General features: G+C 43.0%; 1 long non-coding RNA gene across 1 annotated transcript; it reads right to left on the reverse strand.

Annotated features, from left to right (window-relative positions):
* Positions 1-4,401: 4,401 nt before the first annotated feature.
* LOC138736235 (uncharacterized) lies at positions 4,402-15,601 on the reverse strand. The gene is made up of 3 exons (XR_011340179.1): positions 15,484-15,601; positions 10,509-10,561; positions 4,402-4,483 (listed from the first exon to the last, which is right to left on the reverse strand). It is a non-coding gene; the product is annotated as an uncharacterized lncRNA (long non-coding RNA).
* Positions 15,602-17,182: the final 1,581 nt, after the last annotated feature.

The following is a 17,182-nucleotide window of genomic DNA, read 5'->3' on the forward strand; positions in this document are numbered from 1 at the left end:
CAACATATCTATATACAGTATAAAATATAACATAATCTGTCACAATGAATAATGTTTTACAGCGACTGAATATTCCTAAGATTTCCTTGGATGATCAAATGATTATTGGATGCTCTGATTTCAGAGTTGGAAATTTTTAAAGCTATTTCTTATTTTCAATCTGGTAAAACACCAAGTTTGGATGGTTATACAACTGAATTCTTAGGTTTTTTGATAATTTACTTACGCCTCATATTTGTGAGGTGTTTAGAGATTCAATTCATCAAGGAACTCACCCACAGACATTTTATGAAGCATCACTCTCTCTAACTCTTAAAAATGATAAAGATCCATCTGACTGTGCATCTTATTGACCTATATCACTTTTGAATGTTGAATTTCAAATTAAAATTAAAAGCTGAGAAAGTTTTCAAAAGAGTTGAATGGAGATACCTTTGAAATTTTAGAAAGGTTCAATTTTGGTTCTGGATTTAATTCCTGGATTAAGTTACTTTATTTGAAACCAACTACAGTAGTTATTATTAATAATCAAAAATCTTCCCCACTCAAATTGTTTCAAGGTACTAGACAAGGCTGTTCTTCTCAGCCCTTTACTTTTTACTCTGGTGTTAAAACCCCTTACAGTTGCACTCCATGATTCAAATGAGATTCAAGGTGTTAGTAGAGGAGATGAAGGACATAAAGACTTTCTATATACAGATGATCTTTTAGTCTATATTTCAGATCCTGCTAATTCAATCGGATTTTGGGAGTTTTTCTGGATATAAACTAAATTTTCATTAAAGTGAATTATTTCCAATGAACTCAAATAATCCTACATATGATAATATGCCATCTAAGATTATTTTACTCATGCCATTTAAGATTATTTTACTTATTTAGGTGTAAATAATCACTAGGAAATGTAAAGATTTATTTAAATTAAATTTTTCTTCTTTATTAGATTTTGTGAAACAATCTTTTATTATATGGTTCCCATTGACTTTGCTTTGGTTGTCATATTAATGCTGTTAAGATGATAATATTACCTAAATTTTTATATCTATTTCCAACTGTTCCAATTTTTATTCCAAAATCTTATTTTGATAATATTGATTCTAAGATTTCACCTTATTTTTGGAATGGTAAAGGGCCCAGATTGAATAAGCTTCACTTACAGAAACCTAAGAAGGATGGTGGATGGCCTTACTGAATTTGAGATTTTACTTTTGGACAGTTAATATTTGTAATATGGTTTTTTTTTATTACTTTGATAAATTTGATCATATACTTTGGCTAGATTTGGAATATTTTTGGAAAGATATTTTTAAAACTCTTATTGCATGATTCAAGGAACTACTGACATGGACTTTGCCCTCAGACAGCTCCAAGAAAAGTGCAGAGAACAAAACAAAGGACTCTACATCACCTTTGTTGACCTCACCAAAGCCTTCAACACCGTGAGCAGGAAAGGGCTTTGGCAAATACTAGAGCGCATCGGATGCCCCCCAAAGTTCCTCAACATGGTTATCCAACTGCACGAAAACCAACAAGGTCGGGTCAGATACAGCAATGAGCTCTCTGAACCCTTCTCCATTAACAATGGCATGAAGCAAGGCTGTGTTCTCGCACCAACCCTCTTCTCAATCTTCTTCAGCATGATGCTGAACCAAGCCATGAAAGACCTAAACAATGAAGACGCTGTTTACATCCAGTACCGCACGGATGGCAGTCTCTTCAATCTGAGGCGCCTGCAAGCTCACACCAAGACACAAGAGCAACTTGTCCATGAACTACTCTTTGCAGACGATGCCACTTTAGTTGCCCATTCAGAGCCAGCTCTTCAGCGCTTGACGTCCTGTTTTGCGGAAACTGCCAAAATGTTTGGCCTGGAAGTCAGCCTGAAGAAAACTGAGGTCCTCCATCACCCAGCTCCCCACCATGACTACCAGCCCCCCCACATCTCCATTGGGCACACAAAACTCAAAACAGTCAACCAGTTTACCTATCTCGGCTGCACCATTTCATCAGATGCAAGGATCGACAACGAGATAGACAACAGACTCGCCAAGGCAAATAGCACCTTTGGAAGACTACACAAAAGAGTCTGGAAAAGCAACCAACTGAAAAACCTCACAAAGATAAGCGTATACAGAGCCGTTGTCATACCCACACTCCTGTTCAGCTCCGAATCATGGGTCCTCTACCGGCATCACCTACGGCTCCTAGAACGCTTCCACCAGCGTTGTTTCCGCTCCATCCTCAACATTCATTGGAGCGCCTTCATCCCTAACGTCGAAGTACTTGAGATGGCAGAGGCCGACAGCATCAAGTCCTCGCTGCTGAAGATCCAGCTGCGCTGGGTGGGTCACGTCTCCAGAATGGAGGACCATCGCCTTCCCAAGATCGTGTTATATGGCGAGCTCTCCACTGGCCACCGTGACAGAGGTGCACCAAAGAAGAGGTACAAGGACTGCCTAAAGAAATCTCTTGGTGCCTACCACATTGACCACCGCCAGTGGGCTGATATCGCCTCAAACCGTGCATCTTGGCGCCTCACAGTTCGGCGGGCAGCAACCTCCTTCGAAGAAGACCGCAGAGCCCACCTCACTGACAAAAAACAAAGGAGGAAAAACCCAACACCCAACCCCAACCAACCAATTTTCCCCTGCAACCGCTGCAACCGTGTCTGCCTGTCCCGCATTGGACTTGTCAGCCACAAACGAGCCTGCAGCTGACGTGGACATTTACCCCCTCCATAAATCTTTGTCTGCGAAGCCAAGCCAAAGAAAGAGAATATTGAGTTATAGCTTTTTCTACACTATTAGCTAGAAGAACCATTTTACTAAACTGGAAAGACTCTAGGCACTTTCAGGTGGCCATTTGCCCCGCTTGTAAAGCCGCATATTTTGGCAAAATGTGGCTGTGGGAAGACCATGTGAATGTGCAAGAGGCACTTGTAAGGCGAGCTTGGTAACCCTCCTTGGAGAGGGATAATTCCCGCAGCACAGTGGCCTCCCCAGTCATCATAATGCAACTGCCTAAAAGTGGCTGCATTCGGATGACAGTCAGCTGGCCAGTGCCTGACAGCTCCTCTCCCAGTCCCCATACTGTTAGGCGGCCAGCGCGGGCTGTCCCTACACTGTGGGGACTGATTTCGAGAGTGAGGAGAAGCAGACTGGAGCGGCCAGCGGGGGGAGGGGAGGCTGGAGTGGCCAGCGGGAGAGAAGGGGGCTGGCTGAAACAATGCTGGTACCCGACTCGAGCACCTCCTTCTCCCCTGCCAGCCGCTTCAGCCTCCTTCGCCCCCACCGGTCAGTCCAGCCTCCTCCCCATCAGTCGCTCCAGCCTCCTCCCCCGCTAGCCACTCCAGCCCCGTGAGTGGGGAGAGAGCGGGGCACTGGGATCAGTGTGGGGACGTCCTGCATGAGACGTCCCCATACTGACAGCCCACGTCGGCCGCCCGACAGTGTGAGGACAGCCCACGCGGCCGCCCCACAGTGTGGGGACTGATTTCATGAGTGGGGAGAGAATGTCCCCACACTGATAGCCCACGCTGGCTGTCCCAGCTGACAGCCTGCCATCCTGACTTGACAGCCCAAGGGATAGGAGCTGTCCTTTCAGGTGGCCAGCATTGTGCTTTCAACGTTGCCACCTGAACTGTAATTTAAAGGGCTGCTTCTGCATTATTAACGGACAATGCACCTGAGAAAGCCTTTAGATTCTCCTATATTATTTCAAAGGCTTTCTCATGTTATGTCTTTCTTAAATCTAGAAAAAAAATCAGTGTCTATGTAGGCTTGAGCCCATAAACAGGCAGGCATAGCTGGCACCCATGTGAAGGAATTGGATGAGTTGAAGGAGAAGTTAAAATCAAAATTTAGATGCAACTAATAAATTTGAAGAAATATGGAAACCATTTATTGATTACTTATATGGGATATAAGTGGCATTATTCTATGAATTAACTCTTCCTTTCCAGACACAATATAATTCTTGCTGTTTTTGCTATATGTAGGTGTGGACTGGACCTATGTTTTAAACTATATGACAGATCCTCAGGATAGGCCACTCAGCTGGGTTTTTTTAAATCGTATTTTATTATATATTTTTTATATTTATAGATTAGTTGGGTTTTTATATTTAATATTATAAATATTTATTTATCTCTGTTTTCTTTGTTAGGAGAATTATTTCTAATATGCCACATTTTCACTCTTTGGAATTTATATATGCTACTGTACTATGTAGACTTCAACAGAATATTTTAATTGTGTCATTTCTATTTTCCTTATGCTGTGTATATTATGAAATGTTAATAAGAAGATTGAAAAAGAAATAAAATACAAAAATACTATACAGGTACTATACATACACTGAACAAGCTTCACATGCATGAATATATAAACCTTAAAGAACTTACTTTATTTTCAGTCACATTCTTTGAAAACATTTACCATAACCTTTGCTGCATCTTCAGGTTCCTCCCCCTCCACAGAGCCACCTGAAATACAAGCAACAACATTATAGATTATTAACCCTGCCCTCTCCCAAGTTTACAGATAAAACCTCCGACCGGAGCAACTCTTACTAAGCAGGGATATGGAGACACTTTAAGAGAATCACCCCAACAGTAAGCGGCATCAACCAGCTCTTCAACTTGAGTGATCCCATTGCTGTTTCACACAACTTTATTCAAACAGCTGCTACAAGCAAAGCACAGTCATTTGCTCCCATCTTCACCAAAGGTTTATGTGTTACTTAGAGAACATTTACTTTTACTATTTTAAATTTGCATATATTTAACTGTTGTTTTATTCTCAATTATTTGTATTTATTTTATTTATTTTCCTTGATTTTTTTCCAGTTGCTTGAAGCTGCCAGTTGCTTGAATTCTGTATACCTGAGGTTTTATTGTACTTTAGAATTCTAGCATCTGCAGTTATTTGCTTCTGAGGCCACCAGTATGACCTGCAATTTACATGGTGACTGATTCACCTACACCGGAGGATTCAAGAAGGAGGCTTACCACTACTTTCTCAAGTAAAAATACAAAATGCTGGAGAAGCTCAGCAGGTCAAACAGTGTCCTTTATGCAGCAAAGGTAAGATACATCACCAACATTTCGGCCATGAGCCCTTCATCAAAGTATGAGAAAATGCTACAAGCGTCCAAACAAAAGAGTAGGGTGAGGGGGAGGAAGGGGGAGTGTAGCAAGACAGGAGATGATAAGTGGAGAAAGGGGGGAGGGGGCGGCATCAGTGAAGGGGATGTTAGGGCTGTGTGGATGAAAGAACTGAAAAGACAGGAAAAGGGGGGGAGAGGAAAGAAAAGACAAGCAGGTTTAATGGAAGGCAGTAAACTCAATGTTCGTGTCATTCAGCTAGAGATTGCCCAGTCGGAAAATAAGGTGTTGTTCCCCCAATCTGCGGGTGGTCAGGGTGGGATTGTACATTGGAGAATACACAAACCCAACCATCCGGGTAGACCCATTGTTTCTGCTTACTCTTCTCCAATCAAACTAGTTTCATCCTACCTTGACTCTATCCTTTCTCCCCTGGACCAATCACTCCCCACCTACATCTTCATCTCCTCAATGACTTCAGATTCCTTGAACCGGAGTGCCTCATCTTCACAACGAATGTCCAATTCCTTTAAACCTCCATCCCCTCACACAGAAGATCTGAAAGCACTTCATTTCTTCCTGGATCAAAGACCTGACCAGTCATCCTCTACCACCTGACAAAACATCCTCACTCTAAATAACTTCTCCTTCAACTCATCCACTTCCTCCACATGGGTGCCAGCTATGCCTGCCTGTTTATGGGCTCAAGCCTACAAAGACAAGCTCCCCAACTTTTTCTCCAGTATATAGATGACTATTCAGGGCTGCCTAATGCACCCAAGAAGAGCTTGTCAACTTCATTCACTTCGCATCCAACTTCCACCTTGATCTCAAACTCACATGGTCTATCTCTTTTTCTTTGAATATTTTATTTATGATTTTCCAGTCTCAAACTCAAACAGTTGTCAACATTATCAGCATTGTCCATTTTATATAGTTTCTACAGAGTTCAAGCTCTTTTTATCTCCCTTCGTCCCCAACCCCCATATTCAACACTAGATGTTTAAGTAATTACACAGGACACTAAAGGCATACACAACAAAGGGAAGGAACATATGTCAGGATTTTGTGGGTTTGTCACAGCACAGTGGCCAGAGCCCAGGCTGTTTCTTTCATTTTCTTGACTTTACCTGGTTGGACGAGTTAGGGCCCCTGTGCCCCCCCAAACAGCTGAGGGGTAAGCAGGTAAGGTGGGGCGGCAAGACACGATGATCTACCTTTAGTCATGCTCCATGAAATTTAAATGTTTGCCAAATTTTTTTGAAAATATCGTATTTTTTTTTCCTTAAGTTGTAAGTAATTTTCTTCAGGGGAACACAGCTTTGCATTTCTATGTTCCAGCGTGAGATGCTCAGGCAGGAGCTGATTTCCAGGTAACAGCTATGCACTTCCTGGCCACTGCCAATGTAAACATCACAAATTGAATTTGGAATTTGGACAGCTTCATTGTAAGCCTTATGTCCATAATGTTTCCAAACAGGAACAACTCAGGGTCCTGTGAGAATTCTTTGCCTATGATTTTTCCTTGGACTTGACCTATTCCACCCAAAAGGGCCTCACCTTGGTACATGTCCATGTTGTGTGCACAAAGGTTCCTGTCTCAATGCCACATCTAAAACATTGATCTGATCATTCTGATTTAGATCTGTTCAATTTTTGCTGTTTTAGGTACAGCTGGTGCAGAAAATTGTACTGTACCAGCCTGTACCACATGTTGATGGTTGTAGTCATGCTGGCCCAACACAGATCAGACCAGCACCGCTCATCAATCGCTATTCCTATGTCCAATTCCCACCTCTGTCTCAATTTATAAAGGCCTGGCTTGGGTCCTTCCACCTGGAGCAAGAAATGTACTACCAATATGAACTTTTGTGTGTTTCCCCTTCGAATCATGGTCTTTATGTCGCCATGGTTGGACCTAATTTGTCCTATATAAAAGATCTTATCTGAAGGTAGCAATGGATAATCTTGTTTGATAAACCATACTCACGTCTGAGTTGTTTGAATGACATAAGTTTCCCCTGCTCTTAACAGTCCTCTTTGCACCTGTCGCCGTTCCGACGCCAGGTGTCCAGGATCTTGTTACCTACCATTAATGGTATTAGAGTCAGGGGTGTTTTGGGGGACAGCCCCACTTTGATACCTTAATATTGGTTAATTTTATTCCAAATAGGGCTGTCTGCTTTTCCAGATACAATTTAGCTCCCCATTTATAAATTAAGTCCTCTGTCATCTTCTCACCCACCACGTGCAAGCCAATTTGTGCCCAGGATGGTACATCAACTTCTTCGAAGAGCAAGGCAATGTATCTTTCCCAATAATATTTCTTGAAGTCTGGCATTTGTAATCTGCCCAGACTATAATCCCATGTCAATTTTTCCATAGAGACCCTGGCCACCTTTCCATTCCATAGAAATGTTCTTACCCATGAGAGCAAATTTTGGAAGAATCCTAGGGGTAACACTACGGGCAGTGTCTGAAAGAGGTACTGAAGTCTTAGAAATACATTTGTTTTAATACAATTGACCCTGCCCACCAAGGTTATTGGCAGGACATCCACCTATTTAAGTCCTCCTCGATTCTTTCAAGCAAGGTGGTATAATTCAACCTATATAAATTATTCAAGTTGTTGTCTATTCTAACTCCTAGATATTTAATCCTTTTTTGTGGCCACTTTAGTTAGCTGTTCTGCATATGTTGACTGTAGTCCCCCTTAGTGAGTGGCATAATTTCACTCTTATTCCAATTAACATTGTAGCCAGAGATCTCCCCATGGTGCTCCAGAGTAGAGCACAGCCTGGACAATGAGTTTGCTGGGTCTGTAAGATATATCAGTACATCATCTGCAAATAAATTGATTTTATGTTCTTCCTGGCCTGCTCTAAAACCTTTAATGTCTGGATCCTGGCAAATGTCTTGGGATAATGGCTCCATGGCCAATATGAACATCCTTGTCTACTTGATCTTGTTAGTGGGAATGCTGGAGAAATTTGTCCATTGATCACAATTTTAGCCTTGGGCACATGATACAGTGCCCTTATCCAATTTGCAAAAGTTGGCCCTAACCCCAATTTTTCCAGCACTTTGAATAGAAAACACCACTCTAGCCTGTCAAATGCCTTCCCTGCATCCAGGGCCACAGCCAAACCCCTCTTATTCCTGGTTTGTGTCAGATGCATTATACTGAACAGTCTGCCAATATTGTGTGCTCCCTGTCTCTTTTACACAAAGCCTGCTTGGTCTATATTTATTAGTTTTGGCAAATATTTCATCAATTTATTTGCCAGGACTTTGGAATGTATCTTAGAATCTGTATTTAACAGTGAGATGGGTCCATAGGAGGACGGCAATAGTGGATCTTTGTCTTTTTTAAGTATCATCATAATGATTGCTGTCCAAAAAGATTCTGGGAGGGTATGAGTCTCCATTGCCTGGTCCACCACCTCCATGTAAAGGAGTATCAATATATCTTGAAATTCCTTATAGAATTCAGGTGGAAATCCATCCCTGGAGACTTGTTAGACTGCAGCGAGTTCAATGCTTTCCCTATCTCTTCCTCCATGAAGGGAAGATCTAGGCTATCCTGTTCTTCTGGGTCCAAATTTGAAAGCTCTAACTTGGACAGGAATCCATTGACTTTATCAGACCACCCTCCCACACCACCTGCCCCCCCCTCCCACCGTTAGCTCTGATTTGTACAGACACTTGTAGAATTCCCTGAAGGTCTAATTGATCTCTTTTCAAACCGTATTATGGCCTTTTCCATCCTATATGTTTGAAGTGTATTATATTTCATTTTCTTGATTGCTAGAGCCCTGTAGTGGTCCTCTGAGCCTGATTTTTGATAATCCTTTTCTTAGTTAGTAATTTCTTGTTCCAATTCATCCACCTCCCTCATATATTCTTTCTGCATGGTCTTGGTGTATCCAATTATCTGGCCTCTCAAATATGCTTTAAGCATATCCCATAGGAGGAATTTATCTTATAAAACTATAAAACTCCAGCTTATTTAACAGCAACACATTAAGATGCCATCTATATGCTGTATATCTATATCCTAGAACGCTTCCACCAGCGTTGTCTCCGCTCCATCCTCAACATCCATTGGAGCGCTCACACCCCTAACGTCGAGGTACTCGAGATGGCAGAGGTCGACAGCATCGAGTCCACGCTGCTGAAGATCCAGCTGCGCTGGATGGGTCACGTCTCCAGAATGGAGGACCATCGCCTTCCCAAGATCGTATTATATGGCGAGCTCTCCACTGGCCACCGTGACAGAGGTGCACCAAAGAAAAGGTACAAGGACTGCCTAAAGAAATCTCTTGGTGCCTGCCACATTGACCACCGCCAGTGGGCTGATAACGCCTCAAACCGTGCATCTTGGCGCCTCACAGTTTGGCGGGCAGCAGCCTCCTTTGAAGAAGACCGCAGAGCCCACCTCACTGACAAAAGGCAAAGGAGGAAAAACCCAACACCCAACCCCAACCAACCAATTTTCCCTTGCAACCGCTGCAATCGTGTCTGCCTGTCCCGCATCGGACTGGTCAGCCACAAACGAGCCTGCAGCTGACGTGGACTTTTTTACCCCCTCCATAAATCTTCGTCCGCGAAGCCAAGCCAAGCCAATATGCTGTATCCTGCTTATCTGGCATTTCTATTGTTAGTGTCAGGGGTGAATGATCTGAGAAATCTCAGTTTCCATGATCCTACCCTCTATATGAAGCCAGAAAAAGTCAGTTCTAGAATAGGAGTCATGCCATTTTGAGCAGAAGGAATAATCCCTCTCCCTCTGATGTTTCTGCCTCCACACGTCCATCAAATTCAACTCCTTCATATAGCCAATGGTAGCTTTCACCATCTTTGTGTTAGCTATTTTCTTTGTTAACTTATCTAAGATGAGATCCATACAAAAATTAAGATCTCCCCCAGTCAGGATGTTCTCCTTTCTTTCTGCCAATCGTAGGAAAGTGCTCTGTATGAAATTTTCATCATCAAAGTTGGGCGCATATACATTTACTAGGGTCCAGGATTCTGAATATATTTGTCAGTGCACAATTACAAATCTTCCCGTTTTGTCTATGGTCACATTCTGTACTCTCTCCGGAACATTCTTCTCTATTAAGATTGCCACCTCCCTCTTGCATATGAACTGATTGAAGAAATTATTACCTGACTCATCCATCCACTTTTTAGCTTTTGGTGTTCCATCTCCATTAAATGTGTTTCTTGGAGAAAGGCCAGATTCGCTTCCATTTTTGTAATGTGTGCCAAGACTCATTTCCTCTTTACCGACCCCTTCAAACTATTAACATTAAAACGAACAAATTTTATGCTCTGGTCATTGCCCCGGGACCTCCAGATCCATATTCCCTCCATGCCTCCACTGCCCCATGTCTGTCCTTACCCAAATTTATTCCTTCAGCCATCCACTCCAGTCCACTGGGCCCACGACAAACCCTGAGAAAATTGAATAGAGACAAGGGCCACAAACCCCCGAGGGTAAGTAAAAGAAAGAAGATTTGACAAAAGGGAGAAAAAGAAAAGAGAAAACAGATGAAGACAACATAAAATACTACATCAAACTTTACCCCCTTACCCATATACTTTCCCTTCCCACATTTAATTCCCTCTAACCCTTTCTCCCTCCGACCTCTGGTGACTTTACCCCCTATATCGTCACCATTCCCCTCATTTCTAAAGCTGTGCATTTTGCACCCATTTGCCTCCCACACCTCTCCATCCTCACCCCCTCCCGGACTATTTCCTTTTCACAAATTCTCTGAATAGCATATTTATATCTCTAATGGTTGAATCTACTATTATTCTCTTGATATGTAACTATTTCCCACAATATATTCTTGTGTACAACAAAATTACTAACATTGTTCATTTATACATTATTTCTGACAGACCAGTAACTGCTTCGCAAACTCCCGAGCCTCTTTGGCTCTGACAAAAAATTTCTTTCAACTCCTGACATTATGCTGGGTACCTAAGGACACTTTCGTACCCTTTCTGCTTAGCCATCCTTTTTATTGGCTCGAATTCTTTTCTTTGCTTGAGGGCCGCACTTATGTCTGGGTAGAATAGAACCTTTTTTTCCATCCAGCTCCATTGCCCCCTCCCCACCATTCACTTTTTCCCTGACCGCAGCTGCCCTTAAAATTTTCTCACAATCCTGGCTTCACCAGGTCCGAGTGTGCCTTTTGACCGGGGCCTGGGAAGGGGGTCCGATGGGCCCTCTCCACCTCCACCAGAACCCCCAAATTTTCCTTTCCCAAGACTTCTGGGAGCCAATGTTGTAAAAAAGCTACAGGATCTCTTCCCTCTCAGCCCTCCAGCATTCCTCCAGCTGATATTTTCTAAGGTGTCAATCCTCTGCCAGAGACATCCCCTTTCCATTTCCCATGCAGTGACCTCAGTTCCTAATTTATTAATTCTGTCCTCATTATCGCCAGTTCTATCTTCTAGTTCAGATACCCTTTCTGATAATCCAGTTAAGGGATTCTCCCATCTCTCCATTTTGTTGTATAATTCTCCTGCCTTTTCCTTTAAATCCCTGGCCAGTCTCTCTTCCGTTCTTATCATAGCCTGTAGGATATCATGCAATGAGGGCTCTGTGCCTCCTCATACTCTTGCCGATGCCAGGTTGCTGCCACACTGGTTCCCAGGTCCTCCTGGTGATTGTCCCTCGACATTGCCTTCTGCCTCCTGTTTGCTGTCAGCCTTTCTAGGGTCACGGCTGCAGCCATCTCCCGAGGCAGGGCCTCAACTCCCATGACTACCTGGACTACACTTCCTCAAATCCTGCCCCCTGAAAGGATTCCATACCCTTCTCTCAATTTCTGTCCCCTTACATCTGTTCCCAAGGTGAGGTCTTCTAGACAAGACCTTCTGAAATGTCTGCCTTCTTCCACAAACATGGTTCCCCTTCCACCACTTTTAACTTAGCCCTCACCCACATATCCTCCATTTCCAGCTCATCTGCTCTGGCCCCCCCCCTACCCCCAGATGCAACCAACATAGATGCAACCCTCATCTTCACCTACCACCCCATTACCCCCTGCATCCAACACATCATCCACCAGAATTTCCAGCACTTACTATAGGATCCCACCACCAGACACATTTTTCCCTCCGCACTTCCCATGTGCAGTCATCCCTCCACACCCATCATATCTCTGGCACCTTCCCCTGTGCCTGCAGAAGGTGCAACATTGCATCCACACTTCTTCCCTCACCACGGTCCGGGGCCCCAAATGCGAAGCAACACTTCACTTGTACATCCAGAGGGCTTATTTACTGCATCTGGAGCTACCTTTGTGGCATTCTCTACATCGGAGAGACCAGTTACAAGCTGAGAGATCACTTTGCTCAGCACCTCCTCTCCATTCGCAACCACAGTGAGCTCCCAGTAGCCAACCATTTCAATTCCTGCGCTCACATGTCTGTCGATGGCCTTATGTCCTGACCACCCACAGATTGGAGAAACAACACCTTATTTCCCATCTGGGGACTCTCCAGCCAGATGGCATTAATATTGACTTTACACCTTTTCCTGCCTTCCCAGTTTTTTCACCCCCACAGTCCTACCATTCCCCCCACCATTGCTGCTGTCCCCTCCCTCCTTTCTTCACCTGTCATCTCCTGCCTTGCCACAGCCCCTTCCCCCCTCCTACTCTTTTGTTCGGACGCTTGATGGCATTTACTCATACTTTGATGAAGGGCTCATGCCCGAAACGTCGGTTCTGTATCTTTACCTTTGCTACATAAAGGACATAGTTTGACCTACTGAACTTCTCCAACATTTTGTGTTTTTACTACTTTTCTCAAGGCCATTTAGGGATGGGCATTAAACATCAATCTTGTCAGTGATACTGACATCATGGGAGTGATTAGGAAACAGATAAAAACTTGTTCATAAACATAATATTTTTAAGAAATTAGGAGTCCAAAGTCTCCACTGTATTAGATTGATGTCAAAATGAGTACTACTAGAGGGGCTGCCTAATGGCTCTCCTGCAGTTGCTTGATCTTTCCACTCTAAAAGATTGCAGATGCTGCAGTCAATGTTGCCAGACACCACAGGGTAATGAATAGCTCAGTGAAACTTTAATGTGTGACTGCATAGTTACAACTCGCCAAACTAGTTTACACACCCAGCCAGATGTTACAGGATAATCTGCTTGTAAATGGGCCTCCTTGTTGGATAAACAAAACTACTGGAAGTCGTTAGCTGTTTGGTCAGCATTTAAATAAAAGGAAAGCTCTTTTGAATGGAGTATTTCACATCAGAAGTGGAACCCTGAATGATAAATGAATTGGAGAAATATACTAAAATTCCAGAATATGTTAAAAGAACATTTCAAAAGTCATCTCTCTCTGCACTCACGTCAATTTCCATTAAATCTCAATTCACAAGCTATAAATGATGAAAACATTGCTAAAAAGCAAACTGCTGGAAGAACTCAGCAGTTAGGCAGTATCTGTGGAGGCAGGAGGGCCTGGTCAATGATTTGAATTGAGAACCTATATGTGAACTTGGAGCGCAGAGGGGAGAGCCAGTATAAAATATGTTCAGGATTTCCACAGATGCAGCTAACAGTTTGTTGCTTCATGATTACAGTATCCACAGTCTCTTGCATCTCATCCCACTCCCTTTCATGTTTATCAGTAGCCCTTCTCTACTTTTGATTCTCCTGTTGAATTTGCTGCATTTCCCTCTTGCTCTCTGTGGTGAACTGTTGGTTGTATTCCTGATTACCTGGTTCCCAACCCACCCCCCCCCCCACCCCCCAACACCACCACCACCCCCGGCTTGTGACTGTACCTGTGGCCCTTCCCTCTTTTGACCTTGTACAAAGCCTCTAACACCTTGACCCTTTCTCAGAAAGCTCATGTCACGGCACAGAATGAAGTCCCTTTCCATTGTGAATAAAAGCCTGTAGATCAGAGATCCAGTCTCAGCCTCTCCGGTTATTTACTGTGCATCACTCTTTTTCCTTCTCTCTCTCTCTCTCTCTCTCTCTCTCTCTCTTTCTGGTACACTGATAGAAGTATTTGTGATTTCGAAGTGGATTGTGGAGGGGATGTGAGGAATATGTGAAGAGCTGTTGGGGACACCACAAATGAGATCCATATATACAAAATCAGCACAAATTAAGCCATTGAGAATTTAGGAGAAACCTCTTCACCGAGGTAACAATCAACATAAAAATTCATTACTAAGAGACATAGTTTAAATATGGAGAATAGTAACATTTAAAAGGAAGCTCGGTGAACTCAAGAAGAAGAAATGCGCTGGAGGCTAAAGTGGAGTAAGAATATTTAGTCCTTGTGAAAGAATGCTGCCTGTTCATTTGTATAATTGGGTAATTTCATGTAACAATTATTGAGGAAACTGTTCATGATCCTCAAGGTAATGGAGTGGTGGCATAAGTGGGGAGGGAAGTGGGTAGAAGTGGATTCCTCTTCATACCCTCACCAAAATTAACCTCCTTCAAAAAGCAAAATAGTTGAAACAATGAAAAGGCAATAAAACAAAGGCATGAAAGTAGGATTAATTAAAGCAAAGTGAAGATTTTGAAATTAAAACTAAAACCCAGGTCAATCTCTTCTTACCCTTGAGGCCAGATAACTAAACAGAGCTCCAAACTTTCACAGCTAGCATCTATTCCTTTTTTCTGCTCTTCACAGATACACTGCAGTTGCCTCTGAGGTTTGGTATTTATTGGCTATATTAAATGACAGAAAATCAGTGATGAGTGTCTGTGAGACCCTGGTTTACTTCTTGTTATGGTATTCTGTTCTTGCAGGTTTACAGGAAGAAGAATCCCATTAAGAACGGAATGCAAATGATTGGATACATCCAGTAAGCAGAAAAGATTTACTCGGAACAAGATTGTAATAATCCTGGTGAAGGGACTCTCCCTGTTCTACCCCATCCTCTTTCATCTTTGGTGGATTTCCTCTTAAAGATTTCAATTCCTTGTAAGTGCACCTTGTTAAAGTATTCAACAAAGAGGTCTGGGTTCTTTGGTAAGTACCAAGGAAATAAGTAATAAAGGATGAGCAAACAGGTAACAACTTTGGATAACCAATAGATGCCAGATTGGATACATCTGGAATAACTTGCCTGACAAAACAGTATTTCTGTTTCTCTCCCTATACATGCTGCCTGATTTTTGGGTGTTCTGTTCTTATTACCATGTCGCTGAGAGAAACGTCCATCCACCAAGTCTGAGATGACCATCAAGCACTCATTGTTACACATCCTGCCATTTTATCCTCATCACATTTACATGAACTTAGTCCCCACTTCAGATTCCACTACTCACTTACACTAGGGACAATTTATATTGGCCCATTAACTCACCAACCTGAATGTCTTTGAGATGTGGGAGGAAACTAGACCATTCAGATGGAGCACATGCAGTCACACTTCGAGGCTCAGACATCAGGATCAAACACAAGTCACTGTCAGGTAGCAGCTGTACCACTGTCCTGCCAAAATAAAAGTTTTCTTTTAATAGAAAGGGGGTAGGCTGGGGTGAGGGAGTAAGAAAAAGTTATTTAAATGCCTGCTTTTGGCTAATTGGACTTGGATGAGATGTGTTATGGACCTTGAACTATTTTATTTTTGACTGAGGACAAGACTGAACCTACTATGGTGGATTTATCAGCTGCTAGGAGCAGTAGTAGCGCAGGGCTACCACTAGGGAAATTTGACGGCTGTCAAAGCATGGGAACCACGCACTGGAAGTCCGTGGGCACGCAGGAGAGCAAGCCAGCAGCTGTTAACCTCTCTCTACCAATGGGGACAACTCGAGGAACACGCTGGGCAGTTAAAAACCCAATGCGCTGATTTTGGAGAGGTTAGTCAGTGGATTGGACTGCAGGCAGTCAGAGAGTCTGACTGTGAGTGCTCACCCAGTAGCTTCAGCAAGCCAGACACTGAGTTGCTTTGTTCACAGGGTGCTAGCACTGCCACCTGGAGCTGTAGGTCAGTGTGCTCACCCAATAGTTTCAGTAGAAAATAGAAGACTGAGCTACTTTGTTCACAGGTGCTAGCACTGTTGTCCTGACAGCAGTTTGGGAAACTCTGATACCCAGAGTATGTGTGGGACTGTCCAATGCCTTTCCTGTCCCCTTACAAGAGGAGGATTTTGTGTGACAGAAGATTACTCGTTAATCCTAAAGAGGGATTTGAAAGACGTGTTCCAGAAGGTCACTTGTTAACCCTAAAGATGGCTTTGAAAGACACATGTGACAGAAGGTAAGGAGGGCTTCGGAGGCGGGAACCTTGTGTGATGACTAGGAGGTTGTGATAGTATAGATTCTATCACCAATGTGTACATGTACAGATTGTAGTGTAGGATGATTGTGATTGGCTGAGAGCATAGCCACGCCTACTGGCAGGTCTTAAAGGGTTGCTCCTAGCCAGACCAGGTCATTCTGGACTGGTCGACCTACATGTGATACGCTCCAGTCTTAGTTAATAAAAGCCTTGGTTTGGATCAACAAGCTTTTGATTCTTTCGACGCGCTCTACAGAGGTCACCGTGAAAATTCCTTGGTTAAGGAAGTAAAGGTGGTTGTTGCCACATTCGAAACTCAAGCAAGTCTCATATTCCCCTAAGAGGGTGGTGAGTCTATAGGGACCACGGTCATCTGGGTACAGCCTCAAACTGAAAAGACCAGTGCGCAAGGAAACAAATAATCCCAAGCCTGGATACCAGATCTCTGAACTGTTCCTTCTTGACTGACAGACTTGACGTGACGAATTTGAGGGGTTTATTTTGAGATTTTTTATTGATATTTGAGGCATTTAAGCTTGATCAGGGTTTTTTCCTCATACACCATATGATAATCTGTTGTTCATATAGAGTTGACATTAAGCCTTATGTTCAAATGTTAAATTTATTGGGTTAATACTATTATTGTTAGCTTGTTAATAAATTTTGTGTTAAACTTAACCCATTTGTTTATGCTGCTGGGGAAAGTAACAGATGATATAGGATAGAATTATAGGACGATGTAATTGGTAACCTTTAGGATTCTCTCTTAGATGCTCTCTTCT

The sequence above is a fragment of the Narcine bancroftii genome, chromosome 1, assembly GCF_036971445.1.
Source record: "Narcine bancroftii isolate sNarBan1 chromosome 1, sNarBan1.hap1, whole genome shotgun sequence".
Classification (NCBI taxonomy): domain Eukaryota; kingdom Metazoa; phylum Chordata; class Chondrichthyes; order Torpediniformes; family Narcinidae; genus Narcine; species Narcine bancroftii.